This window comes from Equus caballus, chromosome 1 (assembly GCF_041296265.1).
Source record: "Equus caballus isolate H_3958 breed thoroughbred chromosome 1, TB-T2T, whole genome shotgun sequence".
NCBI lineage: Eukaryota > Metazoa > Chordata > Mammalia > Perissodactyla > Equidae > Equus > Equus caballus.
In genome coordinates, this window is record NC_091684.1 from 156,828,665 (window position 1) to 156,855,343 (window position 26,679).

Below are 26,679 nucleotides of genomic sequence, written 5' to 3' on the forward strand. Positions count from 1 at the left end.
GGCTGGGATGCATGACCACAATGAGGTCTCTTCTAGTCCAACAGTCTGAGTTCATGCCTCTGAACACTGAGAGTATTTCTTAGGACTGAATCCCCTAAACAAAGCTGCCTACTTGGGTCCTATTTGGGCATCACCAGTTTCCAGTGCCGTTGCTATTGCTCTTCTTTCCAGGATGCCCCTTGCTGGGAGTCTCTGCTCATCCTGCAAGGCCAGCACTAGCGCCACCTTCTCTCTGACTTTCTCTGACCGCCTCCTCCCAAGCATAGCCCACAGAAGAATCAACCACTCTCTTAGGTTTCCAAATTATGTTATGCATTTGTTGGACTAGACTTAGTTGTTTTATGTCATCTCCATGACCAGGCTGTTTTTCTTGAGTAGAGCGTCATATTCATCTTTGACCTCCAGATGTATAAAAAGGAATTTTGTAAACATTCTATGTGTTAGATTGGATCACCTTCCAAATGTGTGCTTTGACATAACATTGAACCTCATCCTTGCCTTCAAGGAAACAGAGAGCAGCTACATATAAAGATACTCATATGCAGCTATTTCAACCCTCAGCCTTGGTGATTTTGTACATGGTCAAGAAAAAGATCATGGGCTTCCCAGCCAGTCACCCCATCTTCAGAAAGAACCTAGAAACAACCTCCAAACTCCCCAAAATGCAGATCTGGCTTCCCAGGCCATTCAAAGGCTGTTCAGTCTGAAACATTTAGAGTGACTTTCACACAGTAGGATTCTCCCCCAGACACACTCAAAGAGAAAAGCACCTCTGACCTAAACTTAACTGCAAGCAGCCAAAGCTATTCAACGAAAGTTTGCACCTCTTCTGCCATCTTCATACCAATAATGCTTCCTAGAACTTGAAGCCTATATGAGCCTATATGATGAGACAATGAAATCTTAGCCACCTGTCCCTGATAACCACCTTCCCCCGCACCTCACTCTGTAAAGTGTCTGTGAAACTACTCAAATGATGTTAAAGGAACGTATTCCAAAGCCTTATCTTGACAACAGCCATGTGGAGTCAGCCTACTCCCATGTGATTATATCCTGCAACTCCATAGCCTGTGTTCACAAGCTGGAGCTGATTTTCCAAGCAGAAGCACAATAAATAATTCACACTATTACTTTACCTAGGCATATATTAGAAGCTCAATGAATGTTCTCCATAAGACATCTTCTTGAAACTTCTACTAAAGTACTAAAATTTAGTGAAATAGTTTAAATATCCATCTATCTCACCCACCAGACAAAGAACCCCAGAAGGTCAGAGAATCAGTTCACACAATAAACACGTGTGTTTGTATCCCAAGTGGCTGGCATGGTTCCAAGCATATCATAGGGGCCCAACAAGTAAGTGGCTGCATCTGTGCACCTGGCTGCATCTGTGCATCTGTCTTCGGCCATCCTGAGGGCAGTCCAGGGGACAGAGGGCTCAGTGTCTGCACTGGAAAAGCTTACTGAGGCTCAGTGAATTCCTAGAGACCAGAGTCCTACACTTATTTATGATTGTAGCACAGACCAGGCATTCAATAAAGAGTTGTTGAAATGAAAAATTAGTTGCTTGAATGCAAGCCATTATGTATTGAGCAAGAATCTACATCTGGCACACTAATGATGCTGCTCTAACTAATGCCACAAACAATCATCAGGTCTCATTGTCTTGAGAATGGTCTGGTTGTTGGGTCCAGGGATATTTTCCCTTGGCATCCTTCTTGACTTCTATGTACCATCCTCCGGTGCTCTTTTCTCTTTGGTCTCTGTGACACCCTCCCCTCTAGTTTTCTGCTTACCTCTCAGGCTACTTCTTCAGTCTGCAAATGGGACCTCTCTCTTCTTCTGATCTTCAAATGATTGATTCCCCACACAAGGCTCTCTACTTTTCTGATTCTTTACCCTCTCCCTGGAAGAATTCCTTTAAATACAAGCATTGGATTACTTTTTCATTTATGAATAATTCTCAAGCCTACATTTCTAGGCCACATCATCCCTCTGAGCTTTGATATCCAACTGCTTCCTGGACACCTACACTAGTTCATCTTACAGGCAACTTAAACATGGAAAAGTCTTGCACATCTTCTCCCCCTTTCTCCTTTTCTTTACTTCCTCCCACAAGCCTGTTCTTTCTCTTATATTTTATACCTTATCTTGGTGACCTGCCTAAATCCCCCATACTACCACACCAGAAATCTTGAAATTACTCTAAACTTCTCCCTCATTATCTTCTTTCATAAAATTAGTCACCAACTAAGAATGTCACCATTTCTCTCTGCCTTTCTATCCTTCCTGACCCTCACATTAGTTTGTTTCTTATTTTAGATAGTCCCCAGAGTGTTCTCTCTGCTTCCATTCTCCTCCACCTTCAAACAATCTGCCACATCTGCAGGAAGAGGGAGCTTCCTAAAATGCAAATCGAATTACATCATTCTATGCTTAAAACAATGTTTTCAGCCATCAACCCAATCCACTCCACTGTCCCTGAGATAAAGTATAAACTCTCAAGCATGGCATAGGTGGCCCCTGCCTCCTCTCCTGCAGCACCCGCAGCCCCATGCTCCAGCCACGTGAACTAGCAGTTCCCTCCCCCATAGTCAATGCACCAGGAGGGTCCTTCAGCTGCTTTCCGCCTAGCTGACCCTATGTGTTCTCCAAGCAATTCAAGCATTACCTCCAGAAGTCTTTCTCTGTCCTGATCCTTCCCCCTGGCTGAATTAGAGGCTCATTTTCTGTCTCCCATTCTACACAAAGAGGTTCCACTCTGTGTAAGGCTTTTCAGAGAATCTCAGCTCTAGCTGCATGCTAAAATTCACCTGAGCACCTGAGTACCCAGAACTCAACCACAGTGGTTCTGATTTAATTGCTCTAGGAATCAATATGATTCTCATGTGCATTGGGCTTCCTGCTTCCCAAACTTTATTGTAAGGACCAATCACCTGGGGGTCCTTAAAACTGAAGATCCTAATTCAGCATGGCTGGCTAGGGTCTGAGATTCTGCATTGTTAATAAGCTCCCAGGTGATGTCAACACTACTGGTCCACAGACCACACTTGGAGTAGCAAGTGGCTAAATAAACTCTGACATTGGCTGACCCATTCAGAGGCAATAAAGCTGTAAATAGCCAGAGCAACTACAAAAAGACTCCCCCTGTCAAGGAAAAGAGATGTTGCTAAAACACCTGACATAGTCTGACATTCCAGAAAATTTATGAATGTCTATGATAACTGCAATACCAAGGTTATGGAAGCTATTGTCATCTAAAGGCATAAAGCCCAGAGAGGGAAAGTGACTTTCCCAGAATAATACAGAGAGTAGATAGCAGAGCTGAGGTCCAAACTCAGGACACTTGATTCCTCAGTCTGTGTACTGTTCAGTATAATCAGGGAGAGATCATCTGAGAGAGATGTTGAAGACTCCATCATACTAGGAAAGTAGCAATCAAGAGGGACACAATCAAGATTAGCAGGAACCAGCCAAACATACTGATAACAGAAATGGCTGGAGCAGCTTCTTCAAGAGATCTCAGCCAAAAGTTGCTGCTGAGAAGGACAATGAGGAAACTGGTCACTTCAGTCCAAGATTGATGGATGTGTGTTGAGTTCCTAAATGAACTTAATCCTGCCCCAGGATGGCAAACAACACTGGAAAATGTGTACTGTGGAACCTGGACTATTCTGATGTCTTTAAGCACCTTGAAGGCAGCGGAGATGTCTTATTCATCCTAATTCTCCCAGCACTCAGCATGTGCTTGACACAGAATTCACTAGATATCTGTTGAATAAAGCCTAACCAGAGAAAGTCTTGGCTTTCTTTACTTTACACAATACCTTATTTATCTGTGTGTGGGGAGCCTCCTTCTTGTACAGTGAGATGATGCCAGCCTGCTGCCCAGTGTAGAGATTTTCTCAATTGCTGGGTGGGGGCTGGATCTGGCGGAAGTGTACTGTAGTGCATGATTGCCCAGGCCCTTCACACATGTGCATCTAAGATACAAGGGTTATAGGCATAAACACAGTAGTGTTTGCTCTTACTGGAAAACCAGGCAGAAGTCAACTGCTTTGATTAAGTGGTGGGAGAGGGAGGGAGGGTCTCAAGGGGGCGACCTCACTGGTTCTCCAGGCAGCAAAATTTTTTGCCAAAAACACAGGAGCCATTGAAAGATAAGTTATATTGCCCAAAGGTCAAGAACACAGCTTTGGCATCAGACAGATCTAAGTTTGAGTATCATCTCTGTCACTCACTCATCACTTAGGACAAGTTACTTAACCTTACTAATCCTCAGCTTCCTCATCTGTGCAATGGAGAAAATAAGTAACTTCCCATAATTGCCATAAGAATTAAATGAGATCATTGTGTAAAGTATTTAAAACTGTGTAGCACACTGTATATGTTAAATAATAATACTTAGAAATGGTACCAATGAAGAGACCCTTCAATGCCAGTTGTGGCTGCATGACTAATTCTAGAAACAAGGGCTGTGGCCACCATCTGTATCTCAGATTTCTTTTCTTGCTAGAGTATGCAAGGACTGGAAAAGTATCTTATTCTCGTTTTTTCTTTTCCCTTTTTAAAAAATGACATTTATTTATTTCATTCTAATTGTCTCAATCATGTTCTGTTTTTCCTCCGTTATTTTATACGAAACAGGTAGGTGATAGATTTACTGAACAGGCAACGGATAGCAAATTTTTTCCATCTCAAATCAATGCCAGTTGATTGGGGATGGCTGCCTGGAGCACTGTATTAAGAAGAATGTTGATGCTAAATCCAAGCTTAGTGAAAAAGAGAGCTATGATTGATTACCAGTATCTTCAATGAGAGTTTGTCATGCTTCATTTTAATTGATGCATGGCAGAATGGTGAATAATAGCAGCTAGGCAGGATCACGTTACCAGGGGGAGTGGATGTCAATAGTAGACTGTAGATGGAGAGGCTGATGAGCATTCTTACACCAACCAGGAGACCTCTTTTGATATAGTCACTGTGTTGTCTGTGCCAACTGCCCCTCCACATCCACTCTCTACCCTTCTCCTCCCAGTTCCCTGCCTGGAGGCTGACCTGTGTGCAGTATATAAATGGGTTGTATGCCCTCTGGCTCTGGTTGGTTTGGTCAATGGGGAGCCCCAACAGGAGATAAGAATGAGGAAACAGTGAGAGCAAGGTCATTGTTTCCCTGGATCTCTCCTTGCCGCGTTGCCTCAGGCTGGCTATGTCCTTCAATTAGAAGTCATTGATCCTCTCAAAGTAGTTGACTCTATGTGATTCTTCTTCCAGGTTCCAAACCCATCCTCTCTTCCTATCCCTTTGGAATAAGAGGTGATAATGATGCGGGGTCGGTGAGCCAAGGAGTCGAAAGAAAGATTTCTTAGACTCTTAAGATCTTGCAGTAGTGCTCTTTTATTTAGAGAATAGTGTAGCATGGGGACAGGACCCATGGGCAGTCAGAGCTTCCGCTGCTGCCGCTTCTGTTGCCCCTGCTGGCATGGGGACAGGGCCCATGGGCAGGCAGAGCAGCTGCTGCTGCCCCCGCTGGCATGGGGATAGGACCCATGGGCAGGCAGAGCTGGTGCGTGGGGACAGGACCCAGGGGCAGTCAGAGCTCCTGCTGCTGCCCCGAGTTGAGGGTTAGGGCTAAATTTAAGGCATGGGTATGTGAGTCATCTCTTTACAAGACAAAGGAAAAAAAGTTAAAATGGTACCAGTGCCGGTAGGGTCCGGACATTGGGCGGTCCCACAACTTTTAGATAAGAATCAAACCGGATTGAGTAAATGGCAGAAGTCACCGCTCAAATATTATCTTCAACTAAAGACAAAGGAGGATTTTGGGGTGGGGGGTCAGTTACATGAGGTTGCCAGACAGTAAACGACTTAAGTTCTTGCCTTCCCCATTAAGAGTTTCCAGAGATAAGGCCATCCCCCCTTCCTCCTGGCGCAGAGAGGGAGGCATGGAGATTTCCTTCACAAATGCAATTGTCTCTGATCAAAGGGCAAGCAAATTCCACTCCTTGGAGCCTGATTCTCATCTGCAGTTTTAAAATTAAGCAGCCTAAAAATCCTCATCAATAACAGCTCCAATGCCACATGCTCTGGAGTACCTCATTACCCTTAGTGGTTCTCCTTACCCCTACTTTTATAGATAGTCCCTTTATAAGTGAATCTCATTAAACTGAAATGATCACCCAACTCCTGTGGGAACCCTGCCAGATACACCAGGCAGGCCTTTGGGTTGCCTCTATGTTGGAAGTGAAGTGAGCATCCACAGACATGCATGTGATAGAGCATGCTACATAGGGCATCTTTGTACATCTAGGAAGAAGGGTGTGTGTCTGGTAGTCAGAGATGAGATGAACTGGAGATAGAAATACATATCCCCACCATGCCCACTTTCCCGTCTACCTTAAACTATCTACTATGATCTGGACCTTTCTCTGCACAGGAGCGTCAACTGATTGAGCAGAGGTAGGTCCAAGCATTAACAATCTCTAATTTGATCTGGTGGAACAAAATGTCCTAGACTATTATATTTCCCTTGCTGAGAAATTAAAACTCAAAAATTTGTCATCTGGACACTGATGAGACAGAGAAGAAAGACATGCGGAGGGTGGCTGAGTCACATTATCATCAGAGAATGACGTGGTCCTGCCCTTCGGATCATCTGCCTTTTCCACCAAGCCTGCCCTTCCTGCGGCCAAGTCCTGTGATTTTTCCTAGGTCTCTACATTTGTGGAAATAAATGCCCCTGTGATCTTTATTTAAGAAAAAAAAAACACTAATACTCTGTTTACCAGCCTCTCAGTGATATAAGAACCCACATGTCATGATTAACAGTGCAGACAAAATCAGGAGAGGAGAAGTGAGCCCGAAAATGTGGCCACTCCACTCTCAAGGTAGAGGGACTTATCCTTGAGTGTCTCATCCAGTGATGTTGTGAATCGTGCACTAGACAATCACACCTGAAAACCCACATCTGGACTAAGATAATCCCACTCTTTGGTAGGAGGGAGACCCCTCGAACCATTAAGCTTCCCAGTGTCCAGCATCCAGGGATAAGCCTCCATAGCAAGCAAAGACAAGGCAAAGAGCTATAGCTCTGACTCTCTCCTAGAGAAAAGAAGACACTAAAGCATCCAAAGAGAAAAGGTACAGCAAGATACCACTGAGAAGGCAGGCTGTGAGAGAGCAATCAAAATGCTATTTAGGGGAACAAAAGGGAGAGGAATTAGGGCCAAGGAGTGCTGCAGGCCTCTGCCCCTTGGACTGGGAAGACAGTAAAGCTCACCTCAATTCCATTTCAGTAAGACTCATTTCAAACTTCTCCAGCTCTTCAATTCACTGTCTTCAATTGCCTTTTCATCTCTCAAGGTCCAGATCAAATGCCTTCTCCTCTGTTACGCTTCCATGACCCCAACCCTTCCCACTCTCGGACAAAATTAACCATTCCTACACTCTTAACTCCATCTCCACACTCAAGGCATGCTAACCTTCTCTGTAGCACTTTTTACCTTGTAAGATATGAACACATTTGTCTCTCCCAAATGATTTGTGAGCTTGCTAATGGCAGGGATCTGTCTTAGTGATTTCTGAATAAAAACAGTCCCTCGTTCATGCTGAAAGAGTATTACATGTTCTTTGAGTTTGACAATGACAGACTTTTGCTATCAATAGGAAATTGGACAGCCCTCCTTCATCTACCCGACTCTCACCTTTTTTCAGGTATGTTGATGGTGGGAAAGTAAGGGAATCTTCAAAGCATGTAGAGAACTTTCACCCTGTCTTAGGCTGGGTTCCCCCAAAGAGTAGCCTGAGACAAGGACTTCTGGAAACTGAAGTGGGGGTAGAGGGTGAAGAGCAAAAAAGGGAAGGAAGAAAAGCCAAAATAAAGTGTGTTATCAGGCTAGTGCCCTCTTGGGTAACTGAGGTTCTCTCCCACTGGGAACACTCTGAAGAGCCATGTAGAAAGTACTTCAGACTTGTCCCCCCAAGGGAAAGAAGATGGAAGAGTTTATCCATATGCTCCCATTATCCATTGCTCAAGGGTTGCTATGGGATCTTACTCTTCTCATACTTCTAGGTATGTGCTATGTCAGAATGAGCAAATTTCTGCAGGTGTCTCAGGTGATGGTAACAGGGATGCCTCAAGACGGAAAGCAAGTGATAGATGGTGTAGTTGAGGTGAGGTAGAGTCAGGTTACACCTGAGCATAGCTGGTTGCCATAGCAACAACCGGAGTAGAAAGGTGAGCCAAGAAGATGAGAGGTGGGCATGAGAAGTGTCTGATACACATACTTTATGATAACTTTTATCAGTCCTCTGTGATTTTTATGGGCCTTAAAGAGTAAGTCTCACTAATCCTAGCATTAATCATTGTTAAATGGTCAGCAAAAGAAAGTGTTGGGTGACAGAACTAGAATTTTCCCAAGCTTCACCAGGCTCTGCGTATAGTCATAATAAATACCCAAATCTCTATGGCTCTATCCCTCTAGCTTCCAACCAGCTCTGTCTTCTAGCTCTAATCCTGGAGCTTCCTGCAAGTTTCTCCTAACTATATCTCCAAGCTCCCTGAGAGCAACTCACACATAGTTAGAAATCAACCTGTCAGCTGTGGTCACCCTGTGGCATCTGCTATGATCTCCTTCTTCTGCTCCAAACCCCTTTTGTATGTCCTTCTGCAAGAAGTTCCCCCCACCACCTCTGCTGGCCCATGCCCACCATAAGACTACACTGAGAGGGTTGCCTTCCTTGATCCCAAAGTTGCCAAACCCTCCAGATGCCAAGATGACACATTTCTTTCCATTCTCCTTGTGCCAGAGCCATTCTGTGGCTCCTACAGAAATAGGAAGATGCTTCTTTCCCCACAGGTCACACTTTTAGCCAGGAGAGTACAAGCAGTGCTGCTTCAGACCCAGCGGGTCAGTCGACAAAGATAGTTCCTCAACTTCAGCTCTAATCCAAGGAACGATCTTCCTCTCTCCCTCGTTCTCTCTCCCCACCCTCCAGCACCACCACCAACACAGCTCACACAAAATGGCCTCCTTCCTCCTTCAGCCAAGAATATATGCCCTCATACAAATAAAGTCAAAAAAGCCAGCAGCTTGCAGTCCATCCCAGCCGTACACTGAACATGCCCAGGCAGGGCTGAACTCCAGCGGAGCCCACCACTTCAGCACAGGCCATATGCTCACAGCAGCTATTTGAGATCTCCTACACGCCAGCGATTATGTGCATTGAGGCTTGGAGTCAGGCTGCCAACAGTTTGGCACCAAAAACTCCCAAAGGTTTTGGGGTGGGGCGGGTGTTTCTACTGCTACAAAATGAAATCTCACCAGATGTCCTAAACATCTTTTTATCCTGACATTCTCTCACCTCACTTCACTTCAGAGAAAAACAGTTTTTTTGGTTGACAAAGGTATCTAACCTCCAAGTGACCTATCCTCCAAGATCCATGTGGTATGAGTAACTCTAGCGCACAAAAAGTTTCACTGGATACATTTTTAAATGACAAAGTTCCCCACAAGCAAATTCGATGGACATGCAACATCAGTCCTTAATTGTGCCTATAGAGAAGAACGTGTTCACAACGTTTTCCAGGTTGGTCCAGCTCTTTGAAGAACAGTGGCTGGTGAAAGCCAAGAGCAAAAGAAAATGGCAATCAAATAAGGCGGCATATTGACAGCTGAGATCTAGTGCGACATCTGTGGGTGGTTCTGTGGCTCCAGGATTAGATTGTTCTCACTTCAAAAGAGCCATCCGTGAACTCTGTCAGTCAACAACTCAGCCATACATACATAAAACTCTTTCCCCAACACCCTCTCCTCAAAAAAATGTCCTTAACGATGAGGCTAAGAAAACCGTGTATACATCATAGGTGTTTAGCGAAAAGCAGCATTTTTCTCCTTGACTAACTTACCAACTGAGCTTGAATTTTCATCCAACCTTTACCGTGCCTCACTTTTACAAATGGAATTCAGTTTATTATCCTCCTTGGACTTCAAATAAAAGAGTAACATCAAAGTCGAACAGAAAATAAAAGCTCTGGTTCAGACATTATTTTGTTTTCCTCTCCCGAGTAAATATTTGCACTTGCTGGAGGAGCTTATGCTGATGTGTCTGTAAACTGCACATATATTTTTATGAGATGGTAAGTAGCTGGGAACAAAAGGATACAAAGCCAAGTTCCCCTGCGCACTCTTCCAAGTGACCTCCAGCCGGCTGTGCAGATGACATGTTTAGAAGGAAGACAATTTGGTCTCCATGGAAGCTCAGTTTGTGGGCTCTGCTTCGGCAGACTGACAGCTGTGCTAAATGATGTTGAAATTACATGTAATAGATTTTAGATTATGACTATTGTCCAGTAAGGACTGAAGAGCCCCAGGCAGTAGAAGCGGCTTTGTCTGGTTACATTCTTAAGCTTCCTTCCAGAGTAAAAAGGCATGGGCTCTTCTTATTCTAAACTGACCCTTTTGTTTGTTGTGGGACGTGGTAAAGACCAAAGCAGTTTCACTAATTAGAAGCCATGGACCCAGAATAACCACTGTCACTCTTTTCTAGAATGAAACACAACCATATTCAACACACTTCTGGATACAACTCTACCCCAATTTAAAGCTAGGAATAAATGAAATACTCAATTTTCCAATATCATAATAGCACATTAGACTAGAATTAGCCCCAATTGGCATTTGAAGTTCGACTCTCTGCAGGACTAGTGGACTGCTGACCTTCTCCAGATATTTATTTATTGATATACATGATTTTCTATTTTGTTTTGTTTACGTAAAGGGGGAGAGTGGGGTTACTGTGAAGATGTCCAGGAGAGAGAAAAGCAATGGAAAGAATGCAGGTGTCAACCCCCAAGGAAATGTAGCAGATGAGAGAGAACAGACTTGAGGGAGACAGCCCTGATGGCCTAGCAGTTAAAGTTTGGCATGCTCTGCCCCAGCAGCTAGTTTTGGTTCCCAGGCGCAGACCACACCCCTCGTCTGTCAGTAGTCATGCTGTGGTAGCAGCTCACATAGGAGAACCAGAAGAACTTACAACTGTACACAACTATGGGGCTTGGGGTGGGGACGGGGGAAGATAAAAAAGGAGGAAGATTGGCCACAGATGTTAGCTGAGGGTGAATCTTCCCCTGCAAAAAACAAGACCAGATTTGAACCTGAGCACAATTGATATGGGCCCCATGGACTCCCAGAAATGACCAACAGAGGCTCTGAGGAGGAACTGGGTGCCTGTATGAAAACGCAGAAGTGTAATATCTGAGAAATATGGATTTTAAAACATTACTATATTTGTTCCCAAAGACTGGAAACTGGGGGACACAGATTACCCTAAGTACCTGGGTTAAACAGCATTCCCTTTGTCGTAGCACACCACGACAAGAGGTCATGCCCTACCTTTCTCTTTTTAGAGCAAAGTTGGTGTGTTGCTCAATAATTAGCATCCCTGCTCAAATGACTTGAATCTCTTTGCAAAAAAACAAGCAGTTGATGAAGGCATTGGATAGAGAAGTAGGAAGGGAACAGGAGGAGAAAATAAGTGAGAAAGATATTTTACGCTTCATCAAAATATGAAATAGCATTTCATGCTTATTTTCTCCAGCATACTATCACTACCACCCCTAAAATGAAGCATCAGCCATATGGAGACAAGCTCTTTTGCTGAACTAAACAGACCAGTTTAGACAAATATGTGTATTGGTTCCAAAAAGACATTTCAGGAACTGCGGTCTGAAGTTCATTCAGAGCCAAGGGAGACTTCTCGCAATGCGGTCTAGTCACACCGACAAGTTGTCTGAGGTCCTGCTACTAACGTGTGGTCCAGCACCAGTAGCCTCAGCATCACCTAGGATCCTATTAGAAATGAAGAATCGCACCCCCACCCAAGACCTACTACGTTGGCCTTTTTACAAGATGACAAGTGATTCACATGCACATTAAAATTCACAACCAGAGGCCCACTCAGTGGCCAGTGGTGAAGTTTGCATGCTCCAGTGGCCTGGGATTCACAGGTTCTGATCCCAGGCTTGGACCTATGCACCACTCATCACACCATGCTGTGGCCGTGTCCCACATACAAAATAGAGGAAGATTGCCACAGACATTAGCTCAGTGACAATCTTCCTCAAGCAAAAAGAAGAAGATTAGTAACAGATGTTAGCTCAGGGCCAGTCTTCCTCATAAAAAAAAAAATCACAACCAGCTCAGATAACTAGTCTTTACCCTTTAAAGGTATTGGGAGAGGCAAAAAAGGAGAACTTAAAAAAAAAAATTCTGAAAATAGTGAAGGAGGTATCTCACCCTTTCTTTCTAGCCTTTCCCATTGAGAAACATGCTTCCCAAAGTACAAAAGAGCATATGTTGTGTGAAAGAAAGGGAAATTAAAAAGTACAGATACACACACACATAAACAGGTAAAAGAGTAGATTAGAGATGGCTGATGAAAACATAGATGTGAGAAAATCATTCAAAAAGAAGCAACGAGAGATAAAGAGATGGAAAAATAGGAGAGAGAGGTTAAGAGAGATGAGAATTTAAAAATATTTTTCACTGGAATTCTGGAAGGAGAGAAACCTAGTGATAAATAAATGGCAAGCAATAGGAATGTACTGGAGAATATGAGGAAGTCATTTGGTGTAAAACTAATTTGGCCTCACCTTGTTTTTCCAAAACGGCCTGAGGTGACCACTGAGCATGCATTGTATATCTGCTATAAGTATTTACTGTGTCCCAAAGACAAGAACAATGCCGCTTAAGATAAAGAAAGATGTAACTTCCCCCACATCAGCATTTCCTTAAGGATAAGTATCTCTCCCTAGGCTAGGGATTGGTTGCTGACCGGCTGTGACCACTCAGTTGGAGACCACAGACCTGCTCCCTGCTATATTCATCAATTGCTATGTGAATTGCTGTGCTGGCTAGGCAGTCTCGTGACTGTTGTAAAAGGGACATTCCAATCATATGTGACACGTGCTCTTTGATGGTATATAACCACTCTGTACTCCCCACTTCTTTGGTGCCCTTCCTTCCTGAGGGAAGGAGGGCCCTGGGCTAGTCCTCAGATCTGGCTCATAATAAACTCACTCCAATTTTGATTTATGGATTGGTTATGGATTATTTTGCATCAACACTAGAGAATGAGGTGGAAGCAATAATCAAAATATAACGGCTGAGAAATTGTAAGAATTGATGAAAGATGTGGGTATCAGTCAGGATCTAGGCAGAAAATAGGCATCATTCTCGAACTAAGTAATTGAGAAAAGTTTAATAAAGCAACTATTTACAAAGGCGAGAGCAAGCAAGCGGGGTTCAGGGAAATCTACAAGCGATGGAAAAACACCCAGGGGCTAATAAAAGGAAGGAGTCTGAAAAGGTAAGGTGAAGGAGAGGTTACCAGAACTCAGAAAAAGAGCTGTGAAGAAGGTGGCCGGAACAGTAGCGTCTTCAGCGGCATGGAGGGAGGCTACAGACTAAACACATCTTCCTCACTCTCTTTGGCCCTTGGAGCTTCTGCTGGTTCCTCCCACTGACAGAACCCTATGGGAAGCCCCAGGCAAAGGAAGATGCTAGCCACCCATTAACCTTCCCAGTTCAGGGCCTTCAAGTGAAGGAGTGTAACAGCTCCCCACTGTAGCCCCAGGCTACTTTGTCAGTTTTCCTAAACCCTGCCCCATCCTCCTAATTGGTCCCCAGGCAGTGGAAATAGGCAGTGTGCTCCTGCTTCCTGCCAGAACCTTGACAGCCATTACTGATGGGGGGGGGGGGGGGGGTGTCTGTCTGTCTGTCTGTCTGTCTATGTGTCTGTCTGTGTGTCTGTCTGTGTCTGTGTGTTGCAAGTGGAAACGAGACGGGGGAGAAAAAGACAAAGAGAGAGTCTAGAAGTAAATTTACCAAAATATACCAAAAATACCATTTTGGTGACTTGGGTTTTTTCTTTTTACTTACTATATTTTCTAATTTTTCTACAGTGAACATGGAGCACAAGGATGCAAAAGAACAATCATTTAATAATGCCGAGAGTCTATAGAAAATATGGGTTCTTAATTCATTCATTCCCCAGTAGACTGACATCATCCCTAAGACAGATTCCCCGCCTGATATCAGAGCTAGAGACATAAACCAATGATAAAGCTGGGAAAAAAGAAGAAAAGAAAAAAGAGGGAGGATTCATATCAGATATTGAGTAATTATTTGTAAATAGTGAATTTCTTATAGAGAGGATTATATGAAGCCTTGCTTAAGCTCAGTAAAACATAATTCCCCAAATAAGGCATGACCAGTTTGCGGGGCTGACATCCAGGCCTGTGAAAGGAAACAAGAAGTCCTGTGAAACCTAAGTTGTATCTTAGGTTTCATATATGAAGGAATAAATTTTGTCTTTAAAAAGACAATAATGAAATTGCATCTGATTATCTAGAATGCTTTAAGAAACACGGAAGTGAGTCTTCACCTCGGCCAAAATGGAAGCTTGAAGTTAATGTATAAATGCTTGCTAGATTATTTTTATTAATCTACACACAAAGCTAATAACTGCTTGAAATTCAAATGCCCCGCTGAGGCTTGGAGTGAAATCTGGCTTTTGATGGGTTAGCAGGCAGGTCCCCATTTCATCTTTTGCTTCTGAACGTCGCTACCTAGACTGTGACACAACCCTTGTCCAACTGCGGTGCCGTAAACTGGCTCGGATTCAGAGCAAAGAGCGCCACCTGCTGCAAGGCCCCTCGAATCTAACAGTTCACTGTGTGCTTTCCCCAAAAAGGCCTTCTGCTTGATTGTTCCAGCTCCGACTAGCTTGTGAGAATTAACAAGCTTTCAGCTGGGGGTTGGAGGGAAGGGAACCTCTGGCCACAGATCAACACTTAACTGTATTAAAAATTCCAAGTCTTTGGCGAGAACTCTTTGTTATTAACAATGTAATGCTATTAGGCAAGGATGATGATTGATGGAAGTCATTTTACTCGGCAGTCAGATACAACTGTCAATTTCTTGAGTTTACAGGAGAAATGACATCATCAGCACAATTCTCCAGTGAGGGCTGCAGAAGGATATCAAAGCCAGTAGAGCCAGCTGTAAGCCTTTTGGTCCTTAACAAGAGCCACTAATTCCTGACACCCCTACCTGCACCACTGGAGAGAATACTCATGTCCTACTTTCATCCCTTTATCTGAGCTAGAAACTCAAATTCAGGTGAAGGACACAGGAGGAGGCATTGCAACTATACCTGTGGTGATCCAATATCCTCCAGAATGTAGACTTTTGTACATCTTAAGCAGAGAGAATAACAGGCTTAAGTTTAGAGAGGAGGCAAGAAATGGGACTTGGTGGGTCAGGCAGGATCACAGAAGATTCCACCAATCATTGACGGAAAGGTTCACAAGGGAGAAGCAGTTGGTCCCCTATGAGACAAAATGCAAATTCAGCTGTCTTTGGGCTATGACTCAAATCCTGATTGACATGCAAATGCACATATACCCCTTCCAGCTCTAAAAATTCTATGGCAACTTACACCCACATTAAATTATGGGATAAAACACCACTCAGAGCATCATCAAAACTAAAATGCAAATCAGAACCACAATGAGGTATCACCTCACACCTATTAGGATGTCTGTTTTCAAAAGAACAAGAGATAGGGGCTGGGCCCCATGGCCTAGTGGTTAAGTTCGGTGTGCTCCACTTCAGCACCCCAGTTTGGTTCCCAGGCACAGACCTACACCACTTGTCAGTGGCCAAGCTGTGGCAGCAACCCACATACAGAATCGAGGAAGACTGGCACAGATGTTAGCTCAGAGCAAATCTTCCTCACCAAAAAAAAAAGACAAGAGAGGCAAGGATGTACAGAGAAGGGAACTCTCGTGCACTGTTGTTGGGAATGGACATTGGTGCAGCCAGTAAGGAAAACAGTATGGTGGTTCCTCAAAAAACTAAAACTAGAACTACCAGTGATACAGTAATCCCACTTCTGGGCATATATTCAAAGGAAATGAGATCACTTTCTCAAAGAAATAGCTACACCCTCATGTTCATTGCAGCATTATTCATGGAAATAGCCTAAGTGTTAGGAAATAACTTGCTATTTGTGACAACACGGATGAACCTGGGGGGCATTACGTTAAGTGAAGTAAGTCAGACAGAAAAAGATAAAAGCTGTATCATATCACTTATCTATGGAATGTAAAAAGTAAAAAAGAAGTCAAATTCACAGAAACAGAGAGCAGAATGGTGGTTGCCAGGGACTAGGGGTGGAAGAATTGGGGAGAGGTTGGTCAATGGGTACAAACTTTCAGTCATAATATGAATAAGTCCTGGGGATCTAAGGTACAGCATGGTGACTGTAGTTAATAATATTGTGTTGTATAGTTGAAATCTGCTAAAAGAGTAGATCTGAGGCATTCTCACCAAAAAAAAAAAAAAAAGGTAACAATGTGAGGTGATGGATGGGTCACCTTGATTGTGGGAATCTTTCCACAATGTACACATATATCAAATCATCACATTTTAAATCACACTTTAAATATATTACAATTTTACTTGTCAGTTATACCTCAATAAAACCTGGGAGGGGGGAACAGAGTCCTCCAGCCTTTCTCACTACTTCATGAATTTCTACCCCATCGCCCAAAAGGCTGGAGGAATTTCTTCTTCAACAGCCATGCCCTTGGGTCTATAACATTCCCCAGTCTGTGTTACTTCTCTCATCAGATCCTTTTTTATAGAACTGAGAACTCAGGGTTTGGAAAAAAAAACTCTGTGCCTCCACAAAGAAAACTAATGTATATAGTAATTATAAGAAAGCCACATTCCACACCTTCCATTGCTTTGTATTTCATTCTTCCTGCCCAGTTCAGAGTCACCTCACCACTCACACTTTCATCCACTCATTTGTCAGTTTTTCCAGCCATCTGTGTGGAATTCTACCATCTGGCTGTCTTACAGTGCAATGACCTAATAGCTGCGTTTTATGGATTTCCAACAGAGGGAAACACGCACTATTATTTCAACAAAGTTTCAGTACTATGAGTTGGAAGTATGCCTGCAACTTTTGTAAGCTTATTTTTGGTAGTTTTACCCAGGATTAGACTTTGAAGAGTCTGTCACACATACCCAGTGAATCCCCAGCTTGTCTCAGTGCTGCTGACCACCTTTCCATTCCACATCACGACCCTTAGAGAGAGAACCACACACACACTTCTGTGGGGTGAGGAAGCATAAAATCAAAAGCCTTCCACTCTCCATGGTGTTTTGCAATCCTTCTACGCGTCCCATTCTCATTGGCCACGTTAGCAATTTCTAAACTTTATCTCCCTTCCTAAGTCCCCGTCTCACCATCTCCCCTCCTTCTGCGCAGAGAGAAAAATGGCAACATGAGGAATGAACTCCTTTAATTTCCTGCTCCCCGTCTCCACCTCTTTGCCTCCACATTTCTGTCCCTGTCAGATGTTCTTTCTCTTGTCCAGGACTAATCTTTCCAGCTGAGCTTCCATCTCAACTATTCCCACTTTCTAAGAGCCCTTACCCTTTGAAAAGGAAGGAAGGAAAGAGGAAAAAAAAGAAAGAAAGAATGAAAGAGAGAGAGAGAAGGGAGGGAGGGACGGAGGGAGGAAAGGAAGGAAGAACGGAAGGTAGGAAGGAAGGAAGGAAGAAGGAAAGAAAGAGAGAAAGAAAGGAAGGAAGGAAGAAATGGAGGAAGGTGGGAGGGAGGGAAAGGGGGAGGGGAAGAAAGATGAAAAGCAAAGGGAAAGAGGAAAGGAAAACTTCCCTCGAGGCAACATCCCTCTGATTTTCACTCAATCTCTTTCCTCCCCGCACAGATAAACTACCCACGAGAGTATGCTCTCTACTTATGTCTCCATTTCCTTGCCAACTACTATTTCATCAGCTCGATGCATTCTGGATCCAGCCTCCACCACTTCACTGAGACCTAACTGAAGTATATTTGTGCCATTGTATATGTGGTGCAGCACACAGTGCCTGGAACATGGTGAAAGCTCAATAACCAACTCTGGCCAATCTCTCCCAAACTAGTAAACTAGATGAGAACTTTCCAGTTCTTCCTTTGCTTGACTTTTCTCCATCAGTGATGCCTCCTTCTCTGAAATATGCCCCATTGGCTTCCAGGTCCCTTCTCTCTCCTGGAGTTTCTCCTACCTCTGATTACTCATTATGTCTCCTTTTCTCCTATGCCTTAAATTAGGACCATTTTTAGTCTTCATCTCCTGGCTGTATACTCTTACTGAGTGACTCTATCAACTCCTGTAAAAGCAACTATTATCTATAAGATCATAAATGTAATATGGCACGGTGATGACTAACAGATCTATACTTGTGTCCCAGAGCCTTACCATTTTCATTCATTTGACTAATAAGTTCCTACTATGTGCCAGTTCTATAGTTGTCCCTTCTGGACATCTCCACTGGAATGATCCACAGGCATCTAAACTCAGCATGTCCAAAACTGAAATTGTCTCCATAAACACAAACACACACACACACACACACACACACACAATTATTCCTCCTTCTCTGTTTCCTATTTAAGAAAATGACACCACACATCCACCAAGTCAGCCAAGTGAGAAACTTAGCAATAATCTTAAAATTGCTTTTCACCCACCCCCCACCATCCAAAGAGTCACCCTGTCCTGTGGATTCTACCCCCTAAATTCTCTAGAAACACTCCCTGCCTCTCCAGTCCACTGGCCCTGCCTCAGTTCACGCTTCATCATTCCTCATCTGAATTACTACAACTACCTCTTAACTGGCCTCCCATTTTAGTTTTAGTCCCTGTCAAGCCACTCTCCACACAGGCCTTTCTAAAACATAATAATGACACTTCTCTGTCTGAAAAAATTTAGTGGCTCTTACTGCCACGGGATAAAATCCAAACTCACTGAAGTGCCAGTGATCTGGCTCCCACCTCTCCGTCCAGTATCACATCTCAACACCCACTCTCCTACCCACATTCAGTGTCTGTGGTGTCCCAAGCCCTCTCCTTTCTCTGTGACTCTGTACAGGATGGCACCTCTACTCAGACCTCTTCACCCTCTTCCTTGTCTGTCCCAGTTTGCTCACATTTCCAGACTGAGATGAGCTGTCGTCTCCTCTAGAATATTTTCTCTGCCCTTCCCCTCACATCTCCAGTATGAATTAGGTGCTGCTTTCTTGGGAATCCCAAAGGATTCTGTACTTCCCTCTACCCTATGACTTATTACACTTTTGTGATTATTTACTTACATGTTCATATCCTCTACATTTTAAGCTACATTGTAAGCGTCTCAAGGCCAGGGATCGTTGACATCCAGTTTCAACAGTACCTATCACAGTGCCTGAAACATAGTAGGTATTCAATAAGTGTATGGTGAATAAACGTTTGTAGAGTGAAAGAATTACAGAGCTTCCCCAGGCCTCACCAATGCTGCGGCACCAATGAAGTCATATTGACAATATTAACTCAAAGTCCAATGAATGTAGGACTCATCTTTTCTTGTTAGATCTCAAACTCTGCAAATACACATCACACACACATGCACACACACAGTGAAATGTCCTCAGGAAATTGTTTACACATGAATTGTTCAGCTTGCAGGAGCTCCCCGTTCCACCTGACCTCACCACGGTCTCCATCAGTCACTGATGCCCCTTTCTGGCACCTCCACTGATGCCCCAAAGCCTGCATAATGGTGGTCTTTGGCAAAGGAGGAGAGGAGGAAGTGAGCAGAGAAAGCCTATCTCCTCCATTAAAGGTACCCCAAACAATACAGCTTGTGCCACAATTTGAATACACAACTGTGGGTAAGACATCTTTTTACCACTAATTTGCACACCCCTGCTCTGCATGGAGCCCCACGAAGGATCAATAGGGGTTGATGTGTGTGAGAAATCTGAGCGGTGGGCACTGAACTGACTCAGTTACTTTTCCTTTCCAACAGTTACGGCGTTCTTCACAGAGGAAGCTGGTCTGCCCCAGCTTTCTCTCCCTCTGCTCTGCCCCAACGGTTCACTGAATATGGTTGATTCTCACCTAAACCAAACAGGGACAACTGTCCTCACTACACCATGCATCAGACACTATGCTGGCATCAGGCACAAATAGTCAACAGTAGACATGCCGTCATGGAGGAAATAGGGCATAGAGGTGAAAGGCAAGGGTGCTGGAGCTAGACTGCCTGGGTTCAAATCCTAGCTCTGCCACTTTCTAGCTTGTGTGACCTTGAGCAAGATACTTTACCTCTCTATGCCTCGGTTTCTCTATCTGTAAAGCAGTGATAATATAGTACCTACTTTACAGAGTTGTTATGACAAACAAGTTAATTCATGTCAAACACCATTGCCTGGCACATAACAAGTACTCTACAAAAGTTATCTACTATTAATATAGTCTAGAGGGAGATAAACAATAAAATTAACAGACAAATAAGCCAAATAATTACTGACTGTAATAAGTGCTAAGAAGGAAATAAAGAAGCATTACAGAAAATAAGAGGAGAGATGAGAGTGGGTATTTTAGACGGAACCAGAGAAGACTCTCCAAGGAAGTAATTTAAGCTGAGACATGAAGGTTGAGAAGGAGCCAGCCACACGAATAGCTGCGAGAAGAAAATTCCCTGTAGGCGGACAGAAGGAAGAGCAGTGCAGAGTCCCTAAGACGGAAAGGAGTTTGGTGAATCCTAACACTGCAAGAGGGCCAGTGAGCTAAGCAGAGTGAGCTACACAGAATGGCAAGGGAAGAGAGGGGCAAGATCAGATTGTGTGGGGCTGATGGCCTGCAACAGAAAATTTCTATTTCATTCTCTGTTAAGTGGAAAGCCATTGGAGGATTTTAAACCAGGGAGTGACGCTATCTAATCTACGTGTTTAAGATTACTCTGACTAATGGATTGAAGGGTAAGCAAGAGTAGAGACAGGAAGATAATTAGGAGGCTATTGCATCGTCCAGGATGGAGCCAATGGTGGCTGGCACCAGGCCAGGCAGTGGAGATATGATGAATCAATGGTCTAGAGTGTTATCTGCAGAGAAAATGCAGCGGCAACAGGGTAGAGCTGGCTGAAGCATTAAAGCTTAAAAGAAGGTGAATTAAGCTCCCCACTATAACCTGAAAGGGAGAGAGGTCTTTATTTGTAAACATGATTTCCATGGAAGACATACCATCATATTGCCCATAATGCAAAGCAATGATTCAATAAGCACCCACATAGGGTACTGCTCTGGGGTTGGTAGAAATAACTTTGTTCCAGGATAGATGCACAGATACCTTCTTTTCTTCCTGATACATGTCCCTACAACCATTGCTTTTTAAGTCATCAAAATTACTTCTATAAATCTTCTAAACAATAAAAAAAAATCAAACAAAATAGGTATTAGCTGTAATAATCATGAAAGAATTAATTGACATGTTTTAGGTCATTTATAAAGCAGTAGATTTATATCTGATAGGTTACGTGTGTTTTGTGGTACTTTGTGGGCCCCTCTGTAGTAAATATATGTAGCATATTTATGCATATTTTTTAGAAATTGGAATATAATTTTATTTTAAATGATTAGATTGATTTTATAATATTTTCCTCTGTACATATTGATGACCATATATGTGACTGTTTTTATCAAAGAGGAAAATGAAATTTCCTTCATGAGAGTTTTTAGAAATGCATCCTGGCAACAGCAGAGCCTGCCTATGGTCTTGATTTGCTTTTTCCTGGCTCAGAGTCAAACATAGCAGAGGTTTTAAGGTCATCATTTAGTATCTTCTTTTCTCTACTCCCAAATAATTGAAGCTCTCTCTCTCTCATAATCTCTTTTGTCACTAAAAACGTACAGTCCATCTAAGAAAAGTGTTACCAAAATATTGCAAGTAAGAGAAAAACTAATCAAATCAAATCAACATGTATTTATCAAATAACTAATACTTGAACTCCCTTCTCTATATATTTCACATCCAAATTCCATTATTTCATCCCAACTAAAAATAAAGTACATTTAGGACTGGGCCATCTAATAAAGTAAGTAGTTTCTTAAACAGAGTGGGATAGAGCTATAGTCAGAGAGAAATAAAGGAAAATAAAAGAAAACCACCTAAACTTAAGGGCTACTGGCTCCCTGTCCACTTTTCTCAGGATGGCTCTCAAGATAAAAGCTCAAGGGAATTAACATTTGTTGAGTGTATAAACTTGGGGAACACTAAGCTAATGTGAAAGCTAATGACCTTCTGAAGAAGATCATATTTCTTACCATCCAGAGACTAGGCAAATTCAGCAAATGGGAGGAATGACACTATGAAGAAAATAAGCAGAGCCAGCACTGGGAGACAGGACAGAGTTTGTGAGAAGTCAAGTCAATTTTCATTTGTTCAGTCAATGCATGGATGAAGACTAGCAGATGGGAAGACAGCCAAGGGACTCAAGGTTAAAATGTATACTTGGAGTTAAACATTATGCAAACAATAATTCACAAGCATTTGGCTGTTGAAAAATGTCTGAACGAGAAGGTTCTCAACTCCACTGCTGAGCTAGGAATTCTTTATACTAAGTTTATAAACATTTAAGAGGGAGAAGAGAGGGGCAAGACACGGAGAGACTGCACGTCTCCAAAATGGTCATCCTTCATGTTTATGTGCGGAGGATGACCTGCTTCTTGGCTGGCGGAGTTGACGTTGAAGGATCCCTTTCACCCATTTGGTCATTATCCAAGATGGCAGGCCTAACTGATTGTCTCACACACTGACTCCTAAGGCCAGACAGGAAATTGGCCAAAAGTGCAGGGAAATTATCAAATCTTAAAGAAAGAAGATTCAAGATGACTATTTTTAAGTGGGGCACATCATTTTTGAAAGCCAATAAAAAAAAAAAACAGGTTAGGGAAGGCAAGTAGGAGTACAGAAGAATGTGGCACTGTTAGAAATCCCAACAGAATAACAGGATGCTCTGCCCCCAAAAAGTTTGAAGAAATACTGAAGGGGTCTCCCTGCTTTGGCTCCTGTGCCCCCACAAACTATTCTCAACACAGAATCCAAGTAATTCTATCAAACACAAATCAGATCATGTCCCTCATACCCTCTAAACCTTCCAATGACTTCCGACCTCATTCAGAGTAAGTTGCCAAAACCTGCAGCACCCCATGTGATGCTAAATGGTGAGGACCAGAGCAGAAGTCTCCACAAGACATATCCTCCCTTTTTGGCTCCCCAGCTTCGGGACATCCATCTAGGTTGGGGGAGATCCCCCCATAGTATGGTACTTAGTAGTGAGCAGGACCTACAGCAGTGGAAAAGGAACTGTTCCCTGTCCCCATTCTTTAACCATCAGAGCAAGACAGGCTCAGATTAGGCCAGTCCAATGTATGTTTCTGCATCACTCCTTCAAGATTTAAAGAGAGAAACGACTTGCAATAATGGACTCAAGGACACAGTGACTGTCATGCTGCATATGGTGGCGGCAGCACCACCAACAGCAAGTTGTCCAACTCCAGTGGTGCCAACAGGAACATCCCAACCATTAGGCATGAGCGTTCTTGTGCATGAATCTGGTGGCATTCTTACCTGCTGAGCTTTCCTTTGGCTCCTGACCATTTTATGAGCCTAGTTCTACAGACCCTCCTTTGATTCTGAGAGTTACTATGGCCTTCCAATAAATTCCTTTTTTGCTTAGATTAGCCAGAGTCATCGTGTGTCTTTCCAACCAAGAACCATGACTAGTAAGATGAGCTTTGTTGGACGTTGATGAATCTTTGAATATGGACAGGAAGGACTGGAGTCTAGTAGAAGGCAGAGAGTCAACTTACTGTGCATAACGAAGGGGATGGAAGTGAGTTTCTTGTGGCACGAGACAGGAGGTAGCCTAGGGTGCAATCTTGAAGGAGAAAGAGAAGTGTGAGTAGGAGGGCTGAGGAGACTATGAAAGAAAGGGACCAGCAAAATATCCCAAAGATCAGCAAGACGAAGCGCAAAGGAAAGTGAACTGGTAAAGAAATACTTCATCAAAAAAAGCTTAATCTAAATCACCTTCCTGTTTAGAATCCAACCTCCTGCCTTGCATCTTATCTGTCCATAGTTCATTTTCTTACTGGAACTGCTGTTCCTGAGGTTTGCAGTTGCAAAGCCTCGGGTGAGATGTCATTTGCTACAGCAGAATTTTAAAAAAAATCAAAACCTAAGTAAATCTGACAATTAAAAAAATACAGTGAAGTATGGGGCATGTATTATGCTTCTACAGGACTATCGATGGGTTTTGTCATTTGGTTGAGTAATTAATGTATTTTATTGCTTGCTGGCCATTATTCAGAGATTGATTCACTGAAACATGAAACTCTGGAACAATCAATGAAGAATGCTCTATTGATGAAGTTTATGAGGCAAGCAGTGATAGGAATTCCATAAGTTCCACATGGAAGTCACTGTATTATCCAGTCTCATCTTCTGGATTCCTCTGTGTCCTTGTCTCTGTCTCTGTCTCTCATTTTATGTCTCTGTCTCTGCCTGCATGTATCTGTCTGCATCTGTCTATTTCTGCTTTCTCAATTCCTCGTCTCACATTCAAAAAGGGTTTATGGCATCTCACAAATATGCACACAATAGAGCAAGATAACAGAGATTTAAAGTAGATGAGAGAGGAAAGGAAAAACAAAAGAAAGACACAAAGGGTCAGAAATGAGATTAATACAAAAATGCATCCTATGAAGCCCTACTCACAAGCTACAGGGGCTGTAAATTCTCTCTACACTCTCTAGCAGTCACTCCAAAGAGGGAAATACAATTCAGGGTCCATAAGATAAAATTATACCAATTGCTCAAGTTTCCGAAATCTGCATAAGAACATAATTTATGAAAATGATGCATCACGATGAGACAATTCGTCAGAAAATTCCTCCACTCACAAATGGCCCTGCCACTCTTAATAAGCAGAAATAACTGGCAGAGAGTTCACTCTCCTCCCCTGGCCGGAAGAGCCAGTTTCCCAGTGTGCTTGACGGGAGTATTGCTTCACACAGCAGGTAATAAATTTGTGGAATTCATTACCCCCAGGAGAAGGTGCAGGCAGGAAATAGAAGTGGATTCAAAAAGGGTTGGTCAAATTTATAAACGGTGAAGCCATAAATGGCTCTTATCTTGTGTGCATTTAATAATATTTTATACCGTGATTGACCCCACCCCCTTACCAGCTATCCTAAACTGCGTCCTTACAGCTCCTTACCTCTCTCTCCAGTAAGATTTCCAATGATGTATGTAACACTTCATATATACTTATGTATAGAAACTTACACTTTTTATTCTTTGTTAGCAGAAATATATTTCAAATTTCAGTGGCTTTATTTAAATATAGATAAGATGTTTTAACAGTCTTTACATTTTCAGTATATTTTATAACTCTACACAAAACATTACCAGATTAATAATTCCAATTTATATCCTGCTTTAGAATGAATTAATTAGGCTTTGACAACCCAGCCGAAGTAAATCTGGCCCTGGGAATAGTTTGGAAACTTTCTTATGGCTCAAGGCCCAAAAGGGAGTGAGGAAGGTAACTGGGAGTCGATGGGGCTTGAGCGGCACTTTGCACGGGCAAGGGTAAGTTGAGGTTCTGTCGTTTTCTGGAGCAGCTGGTGCCTCTCTATCCTATGAGGCTGCCTGCCTGAAAGAGGGGAGATACGTGGTCAGTCTTTGCAGCAAACCAGCACAGCTGCTGCTGGCACCACTCCACGGGTCACCCATCAATGCGTGCACAGCGTCGCAGTTCCGGGAACCAGGCACTCTTCAGCCGGAGCTGGGCACTGAATATCCTCTCAGAAGTCTCTGAGCACAACAGTGAGAGACAGGATTCTGCTGGGCTTCAGGTCACTTTCTTCTCTTCAATTTGGGGAAAATCTGGAGAGTCTACCAAGTCTCTAAGAAGCTAGGAAAAGGTAGCCAAAAGCCACCAGCCTCACTGGCTTTTCAGGGACAGGAGAACTTCAAGGCCCCCAGGGAAGGAATCGATACTGGGGCATCTTCTTTACACCCGGAGGCACTGAGGCTCACATCAGTGGGGTTCTTTGGCCCTCCCGAGTTCCAGGAGTTGTTTGTTGGGATGAATTGGGGTATGCGGGAATGAGGGTAGTAAACATAGTTTTGCAGCAATAAAGAGCTGCTCTTTGTTGTGTTAGGATTTTTTGTAACTGTCACCAACACAGCAGAGGCAGTTCTCATGACCTGGATACAAGCCAAGAAAAAGAAGCCGGGTGCTCTCCTGGTCTACCTTCCCCTTAGTCCTGCTGGGGCTTGCTCTGAGCCCCACTCAACTGGAATATCACCTTGGACAAAGTCCTTACCTCCTCTACATCTTTTTCCTCATCCAGAAAATCAAGCAGTTGGACTAGGTTATCTTGAAGGTCCCTTCCAGCCCCAAGCTCCTGTCCCTCTGGCCTGGGCTCACAGTTCTGCTGCTGTAAACAGCGGGGCTAAGTCCCGTGTTGAGGGTGCTCCTGCCTGCTACCTGCTAAACTCACATGATGCTCCTGAGGACTGATTTCTCTCCTGTATTTCTCTCACCAGAATATTCCTGATGAACTGTGACAGCATGTTTATACACACTAACACTGGTACTAAGCAAGAGTTGTTTGCAGGTTTTCAGGGACCTACCAGGAGAGAGTGGAAAGCAAATGCAAGCCACTGTCTCTTTAAAATGAAAATGAACAGGACACCCATCTCAAGGTGTT